General features: G+C 39.4%; 1 pseudogene; it reads right to left on the bottom strand.

Moving 5' to 3' along the window:
• Positions 1-3484: 3484 nt before the first annotated feature.
• Positions 3485-4692, bottom strand: LOC114639820 (annotated as a pseudogene).
• Positions 4693-5304: the final 612 nt, after the last annotated feature.

The raw sequence follows: 5304 nt of genomic DNA, 5'->3' as shown, positions 1-5304 counted from the left end.
ATATGTATAGTGATTATTTTCTAGACAGTAGGGAAAAGAGAAGCCCCATATACCCCACCATCTCCAGTGACATTCATACTTGACCTTTCCAGAAACACAGTATAGGCTAAACAATCCTAACAACTAGTGGGGTAGGCTGCCTGGTTTCCCTCCATACATAGAGAAAGCCAAGAATGTCCAGACAGAAAAAGCAAAGAAGTATTCCTGAGCCTGTGACAGGATACTGACAAGAGAGATAAACAGAGGCTCCCAGCAGAAGCAAAGAACTGATGCAACTTATAGGTTCCTCTAGCTGGTTGGCCTCCTGGTATGGTCCTCTAACATAGACTGTCATTATTCTTAAGCAGCTGAGTGCTTTAGCCTTCCTTATATTGTGTGGTTAGTTTTGTTTAGATTTTCTTTTGGTATTTTGAGATTACAGGAGATCTCATGTAGTCCTAGACTGGCCTGAAACTTAATAGGTAGCCAAGAATGACTTTGAACTTCTTATCCTTCTGTTTCTATGCCCCTAGAGCTAGAACTACAGGAATGCACAACCTCACCTGTTTTGTGTGGTACTCAGGATCAGACCTGGGGCTTCATGTACACTAGGTAGCCAAGGTGCCAACTGAACTGTAAGCCTAGCTCCTAATATTGTTTTTAAATCATATCCTTTAATTTTCAGCAGTACTTTGGAATTGTGCCCTAAGTTGTAAATTTATTTTCACTCTTTGTATTCACTCTTATCTCAACATTTTTCTTATTTGAAATTGTCTCCTGAATTCTAATCCAGTAAAGTATATCAGCTCAATGCCACTGGCCATTCCCATTCTGTTTTGGGCTGAATCATTTGCTACTCATGCTTTTAAGTGTGGTCTTTGAATCAACTTGGATTGAAATCTCACTCAACACTTAGTTCTACAACACAAGATTCATAAATCCATATAGTTAATTTTTATTAGCCTCATTTTCTCAGTATTTCTAGTGTGTATGTATGTGTGTACACATATGTGCACGCACATATGCTTGCACACACACACACACACTATATATATATAATAAAAGGTATATATATATATATATATGTATATATATATATATATATATATAAACCTTTTATTTAAGACAGAAATAGTACTGTTCGGAAAAGACTGAACACTGAAATACATTGTAGTTTCTTTGACATCTTATGCTTAATTCCTAATCTCATCTTTGCCATGGGTATCTGGTTGTGTTGTGAAGAGTTCTCTGCTTCTTAATATAGTCTGTGGATTGTCCTCTAAGACCTAGGAACCCCAGTATTTTTGGGGGATAGAGGGGTCTTATGTGGCTACTTACCCACATTTGTCCTTCTGTGGTCCCTATGCTGATGTCCAGAGTACAACTTCTAGTCAGAAACTGGACTCCTTGACTAGGATCAGTACTTAAGCAGGTGAGACAGGTTCTTGTGGCTTTGTTCCCCCCTCAGTGGAAAGAAGCCAATATTTCCCTCTAATGACTCTTGGTCTAGCCATAGAATTTCTCTTCACTGTCACTGACAAAACATGCTTCCATTAGGCAACAATACACAGTGGGATCCATGCTCCCAGGGAGGTGATGAAACTCTGATGTCACCCTTCATGCATCCTGCTGCTGTACAGCACTGTCATGATGCTCCATAAGTGCCCATGAACTCAAGAGACCTTTCGTCAGGGCTCTTTTTAAAAATTCTTTTTTGTTCAAAATGGATACAGGGTCTTTCTCTGTCAGTTATTTTAGGGTGTTGGATCCTCTAGAACTTGAGTAACATATGGTTGTGAACAGCCGTGTGGGTGCTGAGAACAAAATCTGGGTCCTCTGGAAGAACAATCAATGCTCTTAACAGCTGAGTCATCTTTCCAGCTCCCCCCAAATTTTCTATTCTTAGTAACTATTATATAGATTTCTAATAATTACTCAACCATTGAATATTTTGGCATAAATTATGAGTTAAAAAACCATTGCATTGACAAAAATTCATCTCTTAGAGATCCTGTTGTACCCTCCTACCAGGACTGCAGGGTTTCTGACCACTGTGATATAGAGCAAGCACGTAGGTACATTGGATTATTTTTGGTACTATGTTTTCTCTTCTGCAATTCCAGAGGAGTGACCTTGGATCACTTCTCCCAGTGCAAATTATTTCTCCAATTATGGATCAGCCAAGGGACAACTAAACTTGGGGTTTTGAAAAATTACAACTAATAGTGAGGCTGAGGACCCTTGTTCAGCTTTGATTTCTTATTGCCCTGAACACACAGTCCCTGGTCTATGAGACTGCTTGCTCTCAGCATCACCATGTCTAATCAAATGTGTCACACTTCCATTGAGATAAATTAGGTTTATTAGAAAAGGAAAATTAAATTAAGTCTGTTTAGGAATAAATTGAGACTGTTGAGGCTTAATCTATCATATTATCCCATTATGGTGTATTGGGATTAAAATCTGCTGACCTAGTTAAAAAAAAAACTTTAGAGCTAGAAAATAGGCATAATGCTTTATGGGAAGAAAAATAGCTAAAAAGGCTGATGTGACATGAAGGTAGGACAGGGGACTATTTGGGAGAATGAATAGAATAAACCCAAGGGAGCAAGGATCATGAGAGATAAATCAGAACAAAATGTAATCACACCTACGTATGAAAATGTCATGTTAGACTTTTCAAGTTCAATGATAACTTAAAAAATAACTTTAATGTTATTTCCATACCAAAAAAAGAAAAGAAAAGAAAAGGACAAAGGTAGAATGTCCATAGGATATCAGATGATAGACTTGAGAAGAGGCTGTAAAAGCAAAGAGGAGAGACCAAGAACCCTTAGTTTGCACACACCTGGAGGGATGAAGGTGCTGATTAAGTTTATTTAAATGAATGAATGAATTTTATTTAAAATTTTATTTTTTATTTAAATTTTTTATTTTTTTATTTTTTTTTCAACACTGACATTTTATTTTCTGAAGTTTATCATAATTTTACCAAACAGAACAAAACAAAAAAGCAGGTATCAAAAACAGCAGTTTATAGAGTTTCTGCACTGGTTCTCACCTCAGTCAGCGACTCTAGAATCAGCATCTCAGGGAAAGACAACCAGGCTGACTCTGCCATGCGCGTTCAGGTGGTTGGTTTCGGAACTACTTTGTAATAATAACTTTTTACAAGCACCGGTCATTTTTTGAGAACCGATTTGGTTTGTCCAACAAAGTAAACACTTCTTTCTTTTACTGTGTGGCATTTTTCTTTCTTAAAAAACACTGAGCTGAAACACAGACTATATATTTGGATCAGAACCAAATTTTCTGAGATCCCCATTACCTGAAGAACACTGAAGACATCATAGGGCACATGAAATGTTACAGTGAATACTTGTGTAAATGTCTAAGGCAGCTACCTTATTTCTGATGAAAGTATTTCATTCAGAGGCTGCTGGAGTCCTTTCTCTGACTTGGGATAATTTCCCCAGGTAGCCTTATTATCAGAAGGAAATGGGATGTTTGTGCCAAACAGGCGTATATTGTGTAAATACATTTATATAGAGCAAGACTCCTTGCTCTGGACCCTGGGTCACCACAAAGAGATTGAGAGGCCATGATAACTGGATGCTAACAGGAAGTAGCATACTTACACTCATAGCATCAGCTGGAAGCAAGTGGAAAGAAAGCTGGAAACTGGTAGTGGGCTCACCCACTACTTGCTCTGGAAACACATTTTGCTTAAAAAAGGGAAGTGTGGTCCAGTTTTGCAATGTTAATAGCTGCCAGTCTCTCATTTTTAAAAATAAAGATCACTTCCTGACCAGCAATGAGTTAGAAAACTGGCCTCAACTTTGATCACATCTCCCAGTATTGGTTAAAAATAAAGTAAAACCCTTGAACCAGTCAACAGAGTTAAAAATTCCACAATCACACTTGAATATAAATTACAGAATGGGATACATATTATTGACATGGTTATGAAAGGATCAAACACACCCACTGAGACAAAATTTTCTCCACATTATTTCAATTTTCATGAAACGAAACTGATATGTAATCTTCTTCTTTAAAGATATGAAAAAGGAAGCAAGAAGGCAAAGCTGAGAGAAACAGACGCTACCCACAGGGCAGCGGTGCCGTTTGGTTGTTTTGGTCTTTGTACCAGCAACTCCCACTCCTGTGAATGATGTCCAGTTCCAGCTGGACTACACGGTTTTTCTTGCAGTCAAAATACGAACGATAGATCCTACTCCTCCAGCAGCAAGTGCCTTTTCATGCCACTGTAGCAACACAGCACTGCTGTTGTCAGACGGGCTCTCAAAGCCTTTATAAATATACTTCATTAGGAGGTCCACACCATTCTTGTCCAGAGACTGAACAGCCTTTTCAATATCATTAGCTTTAAAAGAGATGAGCACCTTCAAGACGATGCTGCCTGCCCGGTCCTTCACTGCCTGGCTCTTTGTGTTAATAGGGGGGTTTTTCAGAGCAGCCTGGAGAGCAGCTGTCATGTTTCCTTGCCGCAGGCATGAGTCCACCTCGCCCTCGTCGGGCCCGGCCTGGCCATCGCCGCCGTCCTCCTCGTCTATGAACTTGTTCTCATCATATTCGTCCACGTCCACCTTCCGGAAGCGGGCCGACGACACCGTGTTCTTCGACATCCCGGATCGCGACGCGACACTGGCCTCCCCTACGCGGTGCCTCTTCCTCAGCGAGCCCAGCCCGGTCCGACTCACTTCCCTCTTCCCTAAATTTTTTATTTTTTATTTAAATTTTATTTAAATGAATGAATGAATGATTTCTTTTTAGTATTACTATCTATCTTTTTTAGGCCTAGATTTTTGTTCAAAACCTACTTTATTTAGGGTTCTTAAGCACTTCAACCTTTCTTCTTACTGACTGACCAGAGGTAGGGGATAAAGAAGGTTAATAGGAAAGAGGTGTTGTTGACCTGTTTAGAAGTAGTTTTTTTTTTGGGGGGGGGAATTCCATTCTTAATTGTCAGGATACCAGCAGTCTTGTTCATTAGCAAACACTAAGCAAGAATCAGTAGCAGTGGCACAACCCAACAGGAACAGCTTCACCTAATCTGCACAAGTTATCTAAAGCAGTTAGAATCAGCTGGAATACCATGAGAAGTGATATTCTTTGATGTGTTTCTCTCTATGAACTGAAGACCAATGAAGACCAGGAAAGACCAGCAAAAGAGTTGCACAGTGTAGCAATGCAAAATCATCCTCTCACTGTTTGTGGAGTTCCATTTATAGTCTATAAATCACCAGCAAAACATTATGTGCCCTCTCACCAGACAGCATCCAGAAAAACATCACATAACAC

This window comes from Grammomys surdaster, unplaced genomic scaffold (genome assembly GCF_004785775.1).
Source record: "Grammomys surdaster isolate TR1022 unplaced genomic scaffold, NIH_TR_1.0 125752, whole genome shotgun sequence".
Classification (NCBI taxonomy): domain Eukaryota; kingdom Metazoa; phylum Chordata; class Mammalia; order Rodentia; family Muridae; genus Grammomys; species Grammomys surdaster.
The sequence above is the reverse complement of the archived record's forward strand: the minus strand, read 5'-3'. Positions and strand labels throughout refer to the sequence as shown.